This window comes from Buteo buteo, chromosome 26 (assembly GCF_964188355.1).
Source record: "Buteo buteo chromosome 26, bButBut1.hap1.1, whole genome shotgun sequence".
Taxonomy (NCBI): domain Eukaryota; kingdom Metazoa; phylum Chordata; class Aves; order Accipitriformes; family Accipitridae; genus Buteo; species Buteo buteo.
In genome coordinates, this window is record NC_134196.1 from 4,874,098 (window position 1) to 4,892,736 (window position 18,639).

Sequence of the window (18,639 nt, forward strand, 5' to 3'; positions counted from 1 at the left end):
GCAGAGAGAGAAATAGCTCAAGGTCATACAGTATGTTAGTAGCAGAGCTGGGGTGAGCATCCAGCATCCTAATTATCAGGCCATTTTCCTACCACCTAATCTGTAGGCTCATGCTTTAGGTTCAGTGGGCTTACGTCTGCTTTGGATATGTTTTTCCTGGAAAACATCGTCTCTACTTACCTCAAACTACATCACACCACAGGGTTTGCACTTGCTGTGGCTGCTCAGCATCTTGACGTTGGTGTTAAAACTGGCAAAGGGGCAGATGATATCCCCTTTGTCAAGGCTGACTGATGGAAAAAGGCGCAAAGCCAACATCGAATGCCAACTCTGATAGGAAGCTGACGTAAAAGAGGCTGAGGAACCATATAGGACTGCTGCCCTGCTTATATAACCTGGAATATTTTTTGTAAATGCTCAAACTGACGTGCATTGTGTTTTGGCATGTGTTTGTCAGTGCCCTTGTTTTATAGCCTCACTGAAGACTCTTTGACAGATGGCACTCAAGAGAGTGCTTTTTATAGATGCCAGTGTCCAACTCAGATACAGTTTCTGAAAGCAAAAGGTGTTTGGGGGTGGAGGGTTACGTGCTGCCAAAACATTTTGTGAAAGGTGCTTTAATGGTACTTTATACTCTTCAAAAAGGGGAGGTATGTGGGAGATGAATGAGGAACATCATATCTCATGAATGTTAAGTCACCAGATGATTCTGGTAGAAGGTGAACAGCATTTATGAAGTGGAAGAACAAGAAAACAGGAATTTAAAGGGCATGTATGCTTTGTCCAGGGGATGCAGGATTTGGGCAGTGCCTATCTAACCTGGTATTCTGGAGAATGATTTCTTGTCACAGCTTGACCCAATTTTCACTTGGACACTAAGTGTGTTATAAGTGAACCCAAATGTAGGCTATCTAGTGCTTCATAGCACCTTTCTCCTTTGTGGGACAGGGACCTTGGGGCTGACAGTCACCCCAGTGCAGGCTGTTCCCTGACCCATGGGGTGCTTTCCCATGGGGGCCAAACGTGGGCAGAGCCAGGTGCTAGTAACAGGCTCCATCGACAGCCCCAGACTGGGGGAATGATGACCCAGACCCAGGATCCATCCAGGGTGTCCATCTAGGAACAAAAGGAGATGGGGCCAGAGACAGGGTTGGAGACAAGGCTGCGGTGTGGATCTGAGGTCCGTGCAGGAGGCAGGGCTAGAGGCTGGCACTCCTATGGCATTGCTAGCGCAGGGACCGATGGCTCCGGACTGAGCTGAAATGGGGTCCTGGGCCATGGGCAGAGTGGTGGGAGAGGCCCCAGGTGATGTTCATCAACACCAGTAAGGCCTCTTGGTGCACTTAGGACCTTGACATTTTCAGAAGAAGATATGTTTTTGCTACAGGATGACTCATGTGCTGTGGCTGTCCAGTTTTACCAGAAGAAGGAAATAGAGGTGGTTTCAGCTGCAGGAAATGCAAAGAGTACTTTGTCTCTACTTACCACAACTTTGCAGTTAGGTAGATAAAAGTAAACAATGCATTCCTTATTCCGCTGTCATTAAACCCTTTATTCAGTAGAATTATCTGGATCTCAGTGTAGCTACTGTTTCTAGCTCTGGGGCTGAAGGATTTGCAGGCTCTGACTCCTTCCCACATTTTTGGGAGCCAGGACACAGCAGTCCAGCCATCTCCCATTCCCAGTCTTCTGATTGACGCATGTTCTGGGTGGTGGGGATTCAGGCTTCCAGTTGAGGTGTTCGGGGATAAGATGGCAGGCAGGCTGAAAACCAAGCACAGTCAAGGGATTTATTAACCACAGGCACTTTGCTCTTTACAGCTACTAGGGAGCTATATGTATCCCTGAAACAATGCAGGTCCATAAAGTACCTTTTGTGGAAGTCTGTGGCAGAGACAAATATAGAATCTGTTTATTCTTGGAAGTGTTCAGCTGTGGAATGATCCTTTCTCTTCTGGAAGATATAAATCTACTTTACCACACACTTTACAACTTATGCAGCAAAAGAAGCAAGGCTGAAAAGCCAGTAGTCTTCTCTGGAAGGCATCTCTGAGTAGGATCTTGTGTGCACTGAATACAGGGTCTTTGCAAACCAATGCTTTGTGTTCCTGCAGTGAAAGATTATATTGTAGAGCAAATATATTGTAGTGTAGGGGAGATGAAGACAAGGTAATGAAAGCAACTGTGCCATTTTCTAATTCTTTTCTGCAGCATCAGATTTATTTTTTTTTTGTGACAGGTTTGTTGTGTGCCACTTCACAGGGCTTAAAATGCTTCACAGTATGAGACCTACTTTATTGATTTTTAAACACTAAGAAGCGACTTCACCATCATGGCAATGATATCGATGCCCTGTGTAAGCTATTGGAAGCCTTTAGATTAATTAGATGTATTCCCATCCTTCCTGTGTGCCCTCACCAGAATGGTGGAGGTTAGTTTGCCCATGTCATGTTTGCTACAGCAGAAGGGTGAGATGCCTTCTCTGAAGCGGACCACGTCCTAGTGGGCTTCAATCCTTCTGCCTTGTGTAGACAGCTTTTTCCTGTTCATCCTAACCTTTTTTTCTCAGTTCCGAAATTCAGTCCTTAAGATTCCTGTCCCAAGCTACCCTCCTCCTCATCTCCTCTCCTCCCGTGTACATGAGAAAAAAGTCTTCTCTTACACCAGGCTATTGCCTGCTAAGCTTCAAACTTCTGTCCCCAAGTATAGGGATATAAAGGTTTCCAAAGAGAAAATTTTTAACATGAGTAAAATGTAAGCAAAGCTGGCTTTTCTTCAGATTCAGTCTTACACATTGTTGCATGACTTTGACTGATACTTTCTTAAAGCAGATGTCCAGCTGGAATATTTAAGCTATGGGGATGGAGATCTGGCAAAGTATTCAGAACTAAAAAAACACCATGGAATGGGAATTGTCAGACAATGCTAATTATAGGTGTGGCAAGCAGCTGTAACAACCAACATGGCAATTTCTGCTGCCTCTCTCTCTGTTTTGCTATTTAATGCTCTTACACTCTGTTGCCTAATTTTAGAGCAAATGCACACTTGCAATTCACAACCAGGTAATGCTTGTAACCATCTGGAACAGAGATTATCTTAAAATGGGAAGTAGAGGAAACACTTTTCCATGTGGTCGTGACGCTGTCTGTTCCTGACCTCTCTAATGACTGGAATTTAGGGAAAGCAATCATTAGAGGGAGGACAGGAAGGAAACCCAGGGGGAGAAGGTGGAGCAGGACAGAATGCCAGAGCATTAGAGCCAGCAGAGTCAGTAGGTGCACAGACAAAAGTAGGACCAATGATTTACAGTCAGTGAGAAGCAGAGTCAGTGTGTGGGTAAAACCAGTTATCAGAGAGCGTAAGGAGCACTAGGAAGGGAGAAGAGTGCAAAAGATTACTTTGAAGAAGCAAAAATTACAAGAATGGGTAAGAGAGAATAAATAAGAACTATGATTTGAGGCTAATAAAAACCACTAACAAACATGCATTGTGGTCCAGTCCTTTTCAGAGAAGCTATCTATCCCTGAAATTGTGACAAGGAAGATCAGCTGCTACTTTTGAATTATAATAAATATTTTCTCTGAATAAAGGGCAGGTAGAGGAAGTCTATCCACAAAGTATTGGACTGAAATCTATGTTCTTCCTATAAAAAGAAGAAAAATAATTTGCATTTTTGTAGCTTTTTTTTTTTGTTCCTTTAGTACATGAATCCTGCCCAGTGCTTTTACTCAGTTCATCTTACCTGCCTCTACTTTCTGCATATGAAATCCGTGAGGAGGTTCTGCAGGATTTTTGGTGAGAATAGTCTTCAGAGCTCAAAGATACTTTGTGTAGCAGCTCATAAATACCTAACTATGCAAGTTTTAGGATGTGGCAACAGGTACTAATTTAGTATAAATTCATTGTTTTTAGCATTAGTCCCATAATCAGAGCAGTATTACCAGACTGACCGGCATGAACTATAAAGACAAGCATAGTTTTGTGTCAACTGTCATTAACAGTTGTTCATTCACTTTAATGTCAGCCCACTTCCAGATACCATAAAAATAGGTTGCATTACATCTGGATGGAGTAAATAGCACGACAAAAATTTGTGTTGTGTGACAGTCACTCTCAAAACACTGTCATAGTTCATCACAGTATTAAGGTAAAGCAACAGCATGATTTAGAGTGGTTTGAGGAGAGGAGAGCAGAAGAGAGAGGAAGGGGAAAGGGAGGGGAGGGGAAGGGAAAAGAAAAAGAAAGGGATGTGTTTTAATGACAGTTACATTCCTTTCAGAAGCTACGTTGAATTTTGTAGATAATATTTTGTGTGACAGAAAATCAGAAAAGTCTCTCTTGAATATAAAACCCATAAAAGTTCCTTTAAAAGTGTTCATATTCAGAGCAGAACCAGAAAGGAGGTTAAGCAGGACTGTGTGGGAACCCACCTGGGGTAACAGGCACTGGTGGCCTTTGACAGCCTTTAGCTGCCTCAAAAATGATGTGGTTATGCTTATAACTAGGGAAAACACACAGTTTAGAACAGAAGTTTGTACCTCTCACTTCATTAGAAAAGGATAAATTTAATTGTAGTGGAGAACTATGCATTATAACACTGTTTTTGAAATATGTCAAAAAGGAATGTCTTGCAAATCTGAAAAAGTTCTGAACAATAGAAATCTTGGAGAGGAACAACACACGATCGGCTTGGCTGCAGTGTTACAAGAGCCTTACGCTGGTTGGGGTGTAATTGTCCTGCTGTGAGGTTAAACCCTGTTTAATACCCTGTTTGCTCACAGCATTGTTTTTCAGTCCCAGGAAAATCATTTAAATCAACTTTTATGATTTTGGAAAAAAAAATCTGGTATTTAGATTGGCTAAGCAAATGGAGATATTTTTAAACTGGCTTCAATAACTCTCTGTAAGATAACAGTTGGCTTTCAGCAGATAAAGCTGAGTAATTAGTCAGTCATGACTGACATCAGAACTATCTAGCTGAAACCTGTTGTTTAATTAACATTCTCCCACATTTGGAACTATCATAAGACAGTAAATAGTTCTGAGTCTTCCTGAAAAAAAAAAAAGGCTGAATACCTGTAAAATCTATTATGTAATAATAGAAGTGCTGCTAGCATTACATTAGCAAATTTGGAGAGCTGGCTTTGCCAGTCCTTTCTGGATTTTCTTGGGAACTTTTCGTCTCAGGCATCTCAGGCATCGCCAGCTGTAAACTTTACTGGTGATTTTGCTCCCACAGTATGTTGTAGCTTTCATCTCAGAGGATTTACTGAAATGAATAGGTGCCATTTTGAAGAGATGGGCCTTCTGTTCCTAAAATATTTTATTTTTTTACAGAGTTTTGGACAGATTGTCTACTATGTTTAGGGAGTTCTGACCTTTTTTCCCACTTCAGACTCTTATATAAGGAGCTTGCATTGCTTCCTTCACAGCTTAAGATGCATCACGTAAGGCATTTCTCTGAAAGCAAAGCCAGTGTCTTTTCTGTGGAGTGTGCTCCTGATTTAACAAAGAACAAAGGTGCTTGGTGGCACACTTACCACTTCACCTGTCATGTCTTGAAGTACGGACAGTGTCTTTGGTTGTGATCTAACCAATTTTATGAATTAGCTAGACTGGTATTTCCTAAATGCTTATAAAAACTTCATTTAGGATCATGCAGTTCTGAGTAATATGTTGCTATGATGAGTCTAGGTGATTTCCAAAATGAAGGGGTCTGTGTTCCTCATGGTTCCTCCTGGTGCAGTCTTGTTGCTACTCCAGACACTAAAGCTGTTTTCTCAGAGCCACCATCATACCATTGTTTCTGATAGTTGCTCAGCCATACATTGCAGGTGTAGAGGTTGTGATTTCTGTTATCTCATTTCAGGACTCAAAACTGGATTTGTGAGTTTGTTTTGTTCTCTTTTTTTTTAGTAATTTTGAAACTTTCAAATTATTTTATTGCTTGCAAATCAAATAAAAAACTCACTCTGTTTTAGATACTTAAAAATTAAACATCCAAATCTAAACTGGCCTTCCTGGGCTTTCTTTGCAGTCAAAAGAGAGAGAGTTTGACCTCCAGGGAGCAACGAACCTGACGGTAGTCACAAGCTAGGGCAAGATGACTTGTCTTGAAGAGGTACTCAGTATATTCCTGGCTATACATAGAGTCAGGAATGGCCACCCTACACTTGGCATCTGAGTTTTAAACTCCTGGATTAGAAAAGATGAATTCTATCCTTCCCGTCACAATTTTTTTTTTTTTTTTGGTGGTGATGCAAATATCTTGATGCTTCCTGTATTTGTTATTTTTCAGTGAGAAAAATGCAGATTGCTTGGAAGTTCCAAGTCTTGGTTAAATTCAATACGTATATGGCAACTGTGTATCTGTATAACTGGAGTACTCCATCATTCTCTTCAGAATAGTCAAAACATGAAAAATCATTCAACTAGGATGAAAAGAAAGTGAGATCGTATTTCACAAAGTTATGTGCTAAGAAAATATTAAGTTATGGTGGATAAAGTATCTCAGAAATGTGAATAAAACGAGGTATTTGGTTTCTGGAGCAGGCAGTGGAACACAGAGTACAATATGACAAACAACAGAAGTTGATCTATTTGCTGCTGGGAATGTAGGATTTTTCTTCTTTAGTCAGCTGTTTGTTAATTGGTTTTAACACTTTAAAAATGCAGCTTTGGATTGTGTTTTGAGCTGTGCTTAACTTCAAATGGCATAGGATGAGAGAGCTGAAGCACTTGTAGGTCTCTGAGGCAAACATCTAGCTCACACGCTGGTCGTTGCAGCCTTGGTGGAGCAGCCTGGAGTTGGCAGAGTGAAGAGAGAACAGCCCATACCAGACTCCTTATCATACTGGAAACAATCTGCTTTTCTGTTTAGTAACCGAAGACCATCAGTTCTTCTTTCCTCCAAGTCCGTGACAAGTGAAATAAAAATCAAGGGCTAGCTGGAGGCCCACTGGCCTTGAGAAAGCCAAAGTGCAAAAGGGCTGTTGATTCTCTGGTCAGTTTGTGCTTTTGTGGAGATTGCTCACTGGGCTGGGATAATGAAAAAAAGAGAAATGCTAGCAGGGAATCTGCCCAAGAGGAGAGGCAGGATCTGGATCTGCCCCAGATGGCAGGGTTCAGAGATGGTCATCCTAGGGCAGGAATGGGAATGAGAAGCCTCTGTGAGAGGAGGAGGAACAAAGGACTCCTGATGGATAAAAAACAGTAGGAGAAAAACAAGAGGACTTCACGTAGGAGCACAGGGTACCTCTTCGTAAAATAAGGAGCCCCTTCACAGCCAGGGAAGAAAGGAGCTAGACCTTCCTGCAGAGAATTCCTCAGCTTAGAGGTAGCTAACATTACTTGATCGTTCTTCGTGGGGGCAGAGAAGGACCTGAAACTGTTGGGAGCACTACAGAAGTGCATGCTGAAAAAGTGGGTACGTATAGACTGTGGCCAGAGGTGTGATGATGAGTCAGGTAGCCGTACCTGGGGGAGCTGCGCTCCAGCTGCCTTGTGTATAGTCACAGCAATGCAGTGATGGCAGGGGCTTCATGGCAGGCTGGGAGGGCCAGCCTGCCCCACGAACACGAGCTGGGCTGTAGCCATACCTTAGGGAACCTCTGCCATAAGACTCTCACCATTGCAGGAGGGACAACCCTGACCACATCCTACCTCTGCAGTAGAGATGTAAGTAAATTCCTAGGGGACCAGCCCAGCTATAATAACCAGCCCAGCTATAATAGGTAAACAGTAGACTCTAGCTATTAGCTTACTATTTTTTAACCACATCACCCTTTCCTCTGAGGTAGTAAGGAAAACTATCTACACCCCTTGTCTTTACAGACCTTGATAAAAAGGTAAAAGGCACTGTGATAAGATGAAGTGCTTGTAGAAAAGACTGAAGGATCCCAACAAAAAACGTAGTAATGTGGAGAAAGTGAGAAAAAGGAGCTGGATCTAGGGAGTTGTCACAGTGGAAGATTGTGGTTTGGTTTTTTTTTTCTCTTCATTTTTTGTTACATGCAGGAGAAAAATTAATATGTGCAAGCTATGTCTGTTGACTGAGTTACTGTGGGTCATGTAAATTTTTTCTTCCAAATAATACATTATTCAAGATTGGGATTTGGAAAGTCCTGGGGATGGTATTTGCCTCTTTCTCCAGTGGCAGAGGCCAGTGACAGGCACTTTAAAATACCTCAGAATTTTTTTGCACTGGACATTTTTTTCAGAGCACTGTACTTCTAACCAGCACAAATCCAGGTGGGATGCAGTTATACTTAAATGAGAATGCTTATACTGGTATACCTTATTCTGGTCTGAGAAGAAAAATAAACTTTCCCTGTGTCTAGCTCTATGATGCTATACTTGGGCTCCATCGTCCCAAATTTAGGCACATATAAATTAGTCAAATGTCCTGGGTTTCCTTTTAGTCAATGGAAGAAATGACACCTTCACTATACATATGTAAAATATCTAAGACAAATCAGAGAAATCACCCTGGAGGTGTCAGTCCTTCTCCATTGACTGTACAGGGTGCTTAACAGAAATGAGATTTAGACATATAACTTTCAAATGTCTACATTGGAATGAGATCAATCTGACCTTGTTTATCTGAATCATTGCAGCCACACCAGTGCAAAATGATGAATTCAGCCAGCAGAGTTGTACAGGTGTGACTTTTTCCCCCCTAATGTAAACCAAAGCTTCCACTTAAGGCACATGACAGAGCTTTTGTATGCTATAGGTAGGGACTTTGCTACCCTGTAGGAACAGCAGGCTGAATACTTATGTAGGTAGGTTTGCTAACTGTGTGGTAGAAATATTACTGTGATAAGTATCTGGTCGCTTTTTAGTGCACATCCAAAATACAACAGCTGATAACATGGTTTGAGCTGGTGGTATAGAATTAGAAGCTATGGAGATAATGCTGCTGATAGTTAAGCTTGCCAAACATGTTCCTCTATAAAAGCAGCAGTGCGTTTCGTCCCACTGTAAGTACAGTTGTTTCTTGACTTGGGTGAAAATAGTTTTGATTTTTATGGAATGCAGAATAGCGAATTTAGACAAAACCCACGAGCTTTCCAAGAGAACCTCTCTTCACCTCTACCACCCCAAGTAGTGAAGAGGTCGTTCACAAGAACAGTGTTCATCATGGATTAACTTTCTGTGGCTTTGGGAAGAGCCTAGGCCTGATTTTGGGGAGGTGTGTCCACTCCTTGTTTTTGGAAGGGGCTTTCTTATAGAAAGCTGTTTAGAGTGCACTCAGGCTTTAGAGGTGGCCTTCACTTGGTGGAAAAAAAGCAGTGTGGATCTCATGGAGTTTGTCCACAGTGCAGGCAGTGCAGAGGGCATTGGAGAGCTGTGTGTTGAGGCGGGTATACGCAGCAGCCTTCACCTATAGCACAAGGTGCTTGCTGGGAGGAAGAGTTTTTCACACTGCATGGAGAATGTACTGTACCGTTCTGAGCTGGTGCTCTGGGCAGAGACCCCAGGGTGCCTGCACTTTGAAAAAGACGATCTAGGTGAATGGGCCCCTCACCTTTGATGGTAATAATTAGGAATATTGCTTGAGATACATATCTAAATATGTTCTCAGAATTATTTCTTTATCGGTAATCTCAAATTTTAAAATGAGCTCTACAGCTTGGTGAAAACCGCAGTGTAGTTTTAACCCTGAAGTGAATGACATTATCCCCAAATTAGCAGTATTAACATCCTTGTACCTGTATGTCAACACTTTACATGCTCCTACTCTTAGTCCAGTTTATAAATGGTTACTTGCCTGGCTCGATATGAATGTTATTTGTATCTGCAATCAGTTACTAAGGTTTCAGCACACAGTTGGGTTACAGGGGCTTGAAAAGATCCCCCTGAGCCAGTAAAGCTCAGAAGAGCTTTTCTAATTGTTGGTACTTGTCCAGGTGTGCAAACAGCCTGCTGCAGTTGTAAGGTGATGTGACTTAGCTTAAGCCTCCATGAAAGATATTTAAGTGAGACCTATTACGTCATACTTGGGGTAATCCGAGAGCATGCCCATGGATAGCTGGCATAGTTAATCTGACAGGCTATAACTGTGTAAGGTGCCATAATTTGATCATATGACTGAGACCAAAACATTTGGCCTGACATAGGCCTAGGTTGACACCCAGTAGCCTTTGAGATAGGGTCAGCGTACTCTTGCTTGAAACGGCAGAGGAGATCCCTTCCCATGTGCATGTGCCGTTTTTCTGGTCCCCTTCATTTCTGGGTGTGTGTACGTGGTCATCGCAGCACACGCTGCCCCGTGCACGTCCGTGGGACTGCATCCTAAGGGAGCTCTGCTCTCAGCCTCGACAACACGGAGAGTTTCCCAGGGAGCACTGCTACAAAATAGGTAGGCAGGAGGGAGTCCTGGCTGTGGCTGAGGTGGCAGAAAGTTGACATGTGGACAAAAAATTAATTATGTTGTTGCCTGTAACTTTGTAGAGTGATTATTCCTTTAAAGATGTGCACAGTCGTGGCTAAGCACCATTATGAAGGATGAATCTCATTATTTAATTTTTTTTAAGGTTTCTTGAAGGGTCTAAATGGGAGCACCTGCTGGACCCCATGGTGATGTCCTCCTACTCTGCCTGCCTATGTTTTCTTCTTACAGAAAATAGAGTTTATGAAGGAAAAAAGGATGAGAAAGCAATCTGTACGCTTTTCTTTCCTTGCAAGCTGGATGCCAACAAGTGGCCCTGAGTCTTGATACACCCCAGGTCAAGACAAGACATGCCAGGTATGCATACACCTGAGTTTTGCAAAACACTGCTGGTTCCCACAGTATAGACATAGCTAGAGAGAATTCTCGGAGCAGATTGCTGAGGTAGCCCAAGGGCCAGAAGTAGCATATGTATCTGGACTGAATAGGAGCAATCAAGGGCTTGGGAAATAAAAATTATTTTACAGTGAGTGTATTGTAATAGCAGAAACTCTTTCAGTTCTTTCCTTTTATCCACTTGGATCAAGCTGTCTGGAAGCGTTTCATGTCTTTTGTTGCATCACATGAGGAAAAAGATGAAAAGAAGAGAAGAATGCTCTGCTCAACTCTTGCTCACTGGGTTTATGTTGAACTCACTGGGATCTGATGCAGAACTTTTTTTTTTTAAAGTATACAGATCCTGAAATATAGTGGAAGCTGTGCTTCTAAATTCTCAGCAAAAGACTGGGCTTATTTATGCCTTTTTCCAAGGTGGTGTGCAAATATTCAAGTTTACTGACAATTATCATGGTTAGGTTTTTAATGAAAGTTTAGTTCTTACTTGTCAAGAACAAAAACACTTAAATATGTTTAAAGATCAGGCTGCTGGTGACCTCCACTTTCTGTTTTGTAATGTTTAACATGCAGTTTCAATGTTTTGAATTTTTGCTTAGCAGGCTGAGAGCCACACCATAACTCTTTCTAAAACAGTATTCATAGCTTAAATGTTAATTTGAGTTTCTGTTTGGGAGATTGAGATTTAAATGCTGCTGATACAGCTTTACATGGAGCAAAGTAAGAATTAGGACAATGTGAAATATGTCCTGGTGTTGCATCAAAATGAAAATATGGAGTGCTATCAAACCTCGACTTGTGTGGGGCACCACAGAAGTGTGTTGTGTAGTATCCATGGAGTAAGATTGTTACCTTGCAAGGCAGAAGACCATTGAATAAAACCCACATCAACCCACATTAGCTATTTCCTGTTAGGAAACACTGGATATTGTTTTTCATAGCCCCACTTTATGAAGCGCATGTTAGATAATTGTCAAGTGCTGTGATACTTCTTATTTGGTAAATCTTGTACATGTGGATGAGGTATTATTTTTCCATGGATCTGTTTATATGAATAGCAGCCAGTGCCTCTACCTAGAAAACTATGTCAATGTAATGCAATGTTATGTAAGTTTTGTTTTGGTTCTTATATGCTGGACGTCACAGGGTTTGATGTCTTCCAGAAGTGCATTAAGTGACAGGATTGTCATCTGCTACATATGATTTTCTCTCTCCCCTTCTTTCCAAAGGTGTCTTTTGTCCTCATTTTATTTTCGGTGTCTTTTAAAATAGTTATTACGTTATCTGTATATGGTTCTGTATGTATATATGTGACTCACATTCAGAGTAGAAGATAGTGAGCTTTGTGCGGGGGATAATTCCAGTGGGAACTCATCCAAAAGTCTGATACTGGCCTGAGAAGGCTCTGTTTTCTGTAGAGCTTTTCTCTGGAGATGGATAATGACACTGCACCTGCATGATGAAGCTGCTGTGTATTTTTCCTCATCCCATCTCTCTCTGTAGGTGACCTTTCACATAAGCATCCAGGGTCCCAAACTTCTGAATCCCTTAGGAAAAAGGATACAACACTGAAAGTTAACTGCAGGTTAAATACAGGTCTTAGACCTGCACCCATTCAGGAGTGGTTCTCACAGCAGATTTATCTTGTCCTTGCACATTTGCAGTGCTGATTCTCTGTAACATACAGTGGTGAGGGGGACAGCAGAACCCAGGTTAGAGTGCTCTCAGGAGGACCCCACATTGGAAGCAGTGTTGCTGTGGGACATTCCTCCCCTCCTTTCTTTCATTCTTACCAGCTTTTTCAGGCTCAAGTCTAACACCGAGTCTTCAAATTTGGTGTTAAAGCTGAAGCAGTGGCTGATGTGTATCACACAAGTGATTATTAGAGTAGTGCAAGTCCTTTTGACCAAGTATTATGGCTGCATAGTTTTTTGTCTTTGGGATTTTTCCCCAGCTGGATATTGCTTTTGAACTGAAATGATCTGCATGTCTCTTAGGAGCTGAGCTGTCTGGAAAACATTTTGATCAAATTCCAACACAGTTTTTCCAAGTGTGTTTCTTTTGCCTTTCGCTAGCTACTTCCTGATGCTGTTTATCCAAAACACCACCTGCTGTCAAGGGCAATGCTGGCCATTTGAAACGTCTCCATGTCCATGAAGCAGCTGTACCTATTAGGCTTAATTTCTGCAATGAATTACTAAGTGTATGTAATTTAAAACCCACTCTTCTTCTCTGTCCTCCTACCACCACCAGTCATCTCATTTCATCTGCAAGCAGTGATGGAATTAGGTTGCCAAGAACCTGGAAGGTTTGCTTTCTCTATACCAAATTTAACATAATATATGCATGGCTTATGCAAGAAGAAGGACAGTTTTTCTGTTTTCCTGCCATATCATATAACCCTGGAATCTGTTCTATTCATGAATAGCAACATTAACTATTAATTTCAGTTTATTTGGAGAAGGAGAAAAAGAAGGAAAAAAAAAGGGAAATGAAGACTAAGCTTGGGCAGTGTGCAAAGGAAGATACAATTCTCTAATAAATATTTTAAAATTCCAAGAGAGTCTGTACTTGGGACTGACAACACAAGAAAACACACAAGATTTACATATGATGTCCAAGAAGTCTGAATCAAAGTGAAACTGAGAATATAGTTTTGCATTATAGTGGTCTGTGCTATATTTGGGTCAAGCAAAGAGGGAAGGAAAGAGAAACCGAATTATTTGAAAGTACAAGAAAGTACAAGTGGACTCCAACATCATAATAATTCCTGAAATAATTCTTTTTCTTTCTTTCTTTATCTGTTTGTTTGTTTGTTTGTTTGTTTAGGAGATCCTCAAGTGCCATGGAATAATGGAAGAGTGTCAATAGTGGATTTGAACATGCGCTGCCAGCAAGCTGGATGAATGGTGTGATTGTCACATCCACTGAATGTTCTGGAGCTTTCTTGACAAGGTTTTAATTTTCTGCCAGCACAGACTGATTTTATTTTGAATTTTTTTGAGACATTAGAAAATGTTTAGCTTCTAAGCCATGTCAGCAACCAAAAGGATCTGTGAGGACTAATGTAACCATTTGTTCCAAACAACCTACATAGCTCTTTTTTTCTCCTTTTGGCAAGTATCCATGAACACATATAAGTTTTAGAAAGCCTTGAAGTGATCATTACAGCTGTATTTGATCAATGGATTGCATGGAGTACTCAGCATCTGTATGTGATGAGATCTTTTCAGTACAGACAGCCCAATCACTGTAAGGTTAACAGTTTGACCCTCCAGAGAATCCTGATACTGACTTAAAAATCACAAGACTAGGAAATTTAGGGGACAGCATTTTTAAGTTTTATTTTATAAGTCATATTGTTACTGTCTTCCGATCAAATAATCTTTATAAACCAGTTTTTCCCCTTCTGTCCTTCTCTCCATGTTCCTATATCTCTTGTCAACCAAGTTTGTGAAACTGCTTTTTGCAGAATTCTGTTAGAACAGAGTGTTGGGTCTTGGAATATTTCTGAACAACTCATAATGGAGAGGTTAAGTATTGAATTCAGTGAGGCTATTTCAAGAAGGTTTTTACATCATTTGAACAGCTCCAAGACTTGCTTACCTGGCTCCCCTGCAGCCAAACACTTGATTTTTAATATTTTCTGGGGTTACCACTAGATATTACATCTGGTGTCAAAGTCTGTGACACTTGCTTAGGTCTGTGAAAATCTCTGAACCTCACTTAAGTAAAAACTTAGCAAAAATATACATTGCATACTTGGCAGTGGAGAGATGCCACAGTTAGATGACAGAGCCACCCTGTGAAAAGGGACTCACCATGCATTCCCAAGGGACACATCTTATTAAAATAAAATACAAGGAAAACAAGAACATATCAAGAATAGTGGTCTGTGTATTTCAAAGGGAACAAGGTATGCCAAGAAAAACATTGTAGTCATGCTTCCAGCTTAAAACAACATTTCAGAAGCATTTTAAAAAGCTTTCTACTTCAGTTTCAGTTTGGTGTCAGTGTGGGTTTTCAGGCTTACAGGACCATTTTTTTCTAATCTAGACACAATATAGAAAATACAGAATTAAGAAAAAGCATTCCTAATGTTGGAACCCATTTGTTATCCAGTCCGAAAAGACATAAAAAAATAGGATGTCCTGGAAGAGAGAGAAAGAAGAATGTCCTAGAAAATAGCTTAAAACCCCAGAATATCTACAATGGATGCATTCATATACAATAACAGATAATGTATTTATCAAATCCAAAAAAGAAATTAGTCTTTCTTGCAATAACAATAGCTAAATGGTAAGCTGGTGATGAAAACCCTTGTTTTAGTTACCTGACATCATGCATAACAGTCTTAGCTGCAGTGGAACATCCACTGTCTCTTTAACAACATTACACAGCAGCTTCTGCTGGCTGCATGCTATGTAAAATATGTTCTGCTGAATATCCTTCCTTGGAGCAATTATTAGCAGAACAGAAGTGGCACAGAGTTGGAAAAAAAAAATCGAAATAAATGTTTTTTCAGACCACATTGCTATGGATAATCAGTGAAAACTGCGTGAACAGTAAGGGAATGGACATGAAGAGTAAAAGGGACAGGAGTAATGCTATCCAGTTTTAGGTGACATCTGGCAAAAGGTGACATCCAGAGAACGTAGCTGGTTTGGACAGGAATGAACTACAAAGCAGCCAAACTAAGTAGTGCTCAGAAGGGAATATAAAGGCTTGTGTTTCTGATCAGTCCTGTGTTGCCATCTGTCCCTGCTCTAAAGAGCACAGCAACCCTGAGTGCCTCTACATGGTTGCCTGCTTAGGCCATTACCTGAGCATCTGTTTTGTTTTGCTGGATTTCGGTATTCCCACCAATGAGGGGGAGTACAGAACTCTAGAAAGTGAATCTGTATAAATTGAAAGAGTAACCTAAGCCAGCTGTAAAGCAGGAGGGGAAGGAGGGATGCTGTGCTGTTATTGCTCCTGTGCAACGTGCTGTCCACCCTGGCCCTCTTGACTTCTCCAGTTTTCTTCTCTTTCCCCTTTGGCTGCATTTATCTCGTGGCAGCACATTTTGGTTCTTTAGCTGTCTGTGTGTGATAGTTCAAGCTACAAAACTGAACATCATTCTATGCAATTGGTTCCGTATACTTCCAAAGATTAGAGGAACGTGCTTCTGAGTTTTAGATAGTGACATTTGCGATGAGCTGGGAGACACGGGTTAGAGCTGTGTGTTCAGCCCCAGTGGAGCAGGAAGCCTAGGACACTCCAGACCAGCCAGCTTCAACAGAATAAAACTAGCTTGTCCTATCTTCACCAGGGTTTTTCAATGGGCTAGATAAAACCATCAGACCAAAGCTTTAGAAGAGGGCAGAAAAGGGCATTTCTATGAGAAGTTCTATAACCAAACTAAAATTTTCTGAAAAATAATGAGTTAAGCACACTTCTTGAAATTATTTAGCTCTTAAAAAAAAAAAAAAAAGACACCACATTTTATCTTCCTTTCTTTGGAAAGAGTCTGAAGTTTCTTAAGCTGTCTGATGGGAGGTAGTGAAAGCCTAAGGTCCTGTAGGCTGCTGTGTGAGGGAAAAATGTAACTAACCTTTAAAGATGTATTTTGTCCTGCCTTTCTTATTAGTAGGCTGTTTTCTGCACTGGGTATTTGTAAGTTACATTGATCTTTAGAAAACAAAACCCCCAAACAACCCCAAAGTAAAACAACTGAGTTAATTTCAAAACCTTTTATTTGAGAAATAATGTGTGAATAATATAAAGCTTGTCAGATTAATGCCGTATCAGATAGGGGAGGGAAGGTACATTTCCCCAGCATTAGATACTTAAGATAGGCATTTGTGATGTCTTAGCCAAGCCCAGCTGATGAATCCTGTGACCTCAGTTACCACATCAGCCAGGCAGGCTGCCTAGGCTTCCTCTGCAGCAGAGAGCAAGACCCCTGGACAAGGCAACCAAAACCACCTGAGTTAAGAGTCCTGATCAGCCAGCAAAGGAACCTCTCCCTCTATGCTGGATATAGTGAGAATTGCTTGCTTGGGAGGTGCCTAAAATTGGGTGATGCCAATTATCCTTTCTATATACATTTTTAAACAACTAATAAATTGCCTCAAGTCTTCTATGAAATATCACAGAGGTACTTACTTTCTGCTGGTTTCATTTCCCAGGAGTATATTTTTATTTCTTTCATTCTCCTAAATTGTCCTTACCTAGTTTTCATGTCCCACTCCTTGCACCATTATCTTATGAGCATCAGAACAACACTTCATAATTTGGCCTTATCATAGGCGAATCAAAACTGATGTACAGTGGGAAACAGTGCTTACTAAATTTAAACATCAAGGCAAACTGTTATTTACATGCAAGACAGCTTTATTGTTATGATCATTTATTTATTGCACTTCTAGTGTACTGGGAGCTTTGCAGCACATGTTGCTAGGTGTGCTCTCTGCCCTTTGAATACTGATATTTTGGAATTTTCCTGAGAATGAAAGGCTGGTTGATCTACTCTTGAAGCTTGACAGATGATATTCTTATTTATCTTCGTAAAATGAGAAAACAAAATGTAATCACCATTCTTTCTGAGCATCTGGAAAAATGTGTCTAGCAGCTGTAAGCAGTTGCAATTCCCTTCCTCTGTTAATCACACTGGGTAGGAATATTTTCAGGTTTTATGATCTGATTGCCTTCTTCCTGCAATGTAATTCACCACCACAGTCAGGGATAAATACTGCAGGGAAGGTACCATGAAAGGTAAAGTATACATTCTTCTTCAAGGTGGTTCATTCATTTGTTTAATAAACCTGGTTCACAGCTTCCAACAGCTATAGCCAGCCATTAATAATGTAATTTATGTCAGCCCACAGGGGCCTGGTAGCAGAGCAATTAGGACACCTGGCCGCAGAGCCAGAGTCATGAGCACGGGCTGCGCTCCATATGTGTGCTGACAGTGCTTCCCAAGGGATCCTGCTTTAAATGAAGGCTTAGTCACTCAGGCTGGTAAGTGGAAGGTGGGCAGGGGTGATGCTAACAGGCTCATGCCCATCCTTGCTGTTTTCTGCAGAAGTGGGCATGCTTTTAACTGTATTTACCCAGGTCTCATCCCGAGACTCAGGGGGATGGTGGATGTGTTGTACATGCATCTCACTGCCCTCTTATGGATGGAGTCAGCGGTGATCGGGAATATATTCTGTCCCCCACAGCAAGGTGCGTGGTACGTATGCTTCAGATTTAGAAGGCCTCTGTGCATCAAATAGTGGCAGCCTTAGCTTTTCAAGGCAGTAAGATGTAAGAGCAATACGTGGTGTTGCCCTGCCATTCTGGAAGGGGCACAAGCACACCAAATCACACAATCACTACACATTTATTATAACACATTGGTTATAATTTGGTGGAACACTAGGCCAAATCTAACAACAATTCTTAATTTGCCCCAGGTTATTCTGTGGGGTCCCACTGGATGCAAGGGCATCCAGTCCAGAAATAATGTCTTTACTACGTACTGCTGCACAGACCCAAAGCTTTGTCTTGCTGGAGATGGCCACCTGGTACGCCCTTATTCAAATGCACAGGCTGTCTTTGAAGCATGTTATGAAAGCAAAATAGATTAGGAAAATGGTATTATTTGCAAGCAAACTGAACGACAGTATCAAATCTGGTGGGGTAACGCTGCGCAGTCAATTGAAACCAAGACTTAATAACTTCTGTGTTAAGGAAGGGAGAGAGAGTCTGTGTTTTCTTCTTAGCTGGCAGTAAACTTCCCTGCCTATATTTTTGGGCTGCTACAGTTTCAGTCTTTTTTCAAAAAGTAATATCCAGCTCCATTATACTGTTTGTGATCTCTTCATCAA

The 18,639-nt window shown here is 41.2% G+C and overlaps 1 long non-coding RNA gene across 2 annotated transcripts in view; it reads left to right on the forward strand.

The window, feature by feature from the left end:
• Positions 1-14,196, forward strand: part of LOC142044904 (uncharacterized) — a 43,571-nt gene extending 29,375 nt beyond the window's left edge. Inside the window, exons 1-3 of one of the 2 annotated variants that reach the window (XR_012654451.1) lie at positions 10,196-10,363; positions 10,625-10,750; positions 13,616-14,196. This is a non-coding gene — a long non-coding RNA (uncharacterized LOC142044904). Of the gene's footprint in view, positions 1-10,195; positions 10,364-10,624; positions 10,751-13,615 lie in introns of those variants that run through there. The other variant, XR_012654452.1, reaches the window with a different exon arrangement.
• The last annotated feature ends 4,443 nt before the right edge of the window (positions 14,197-18,639 follow it).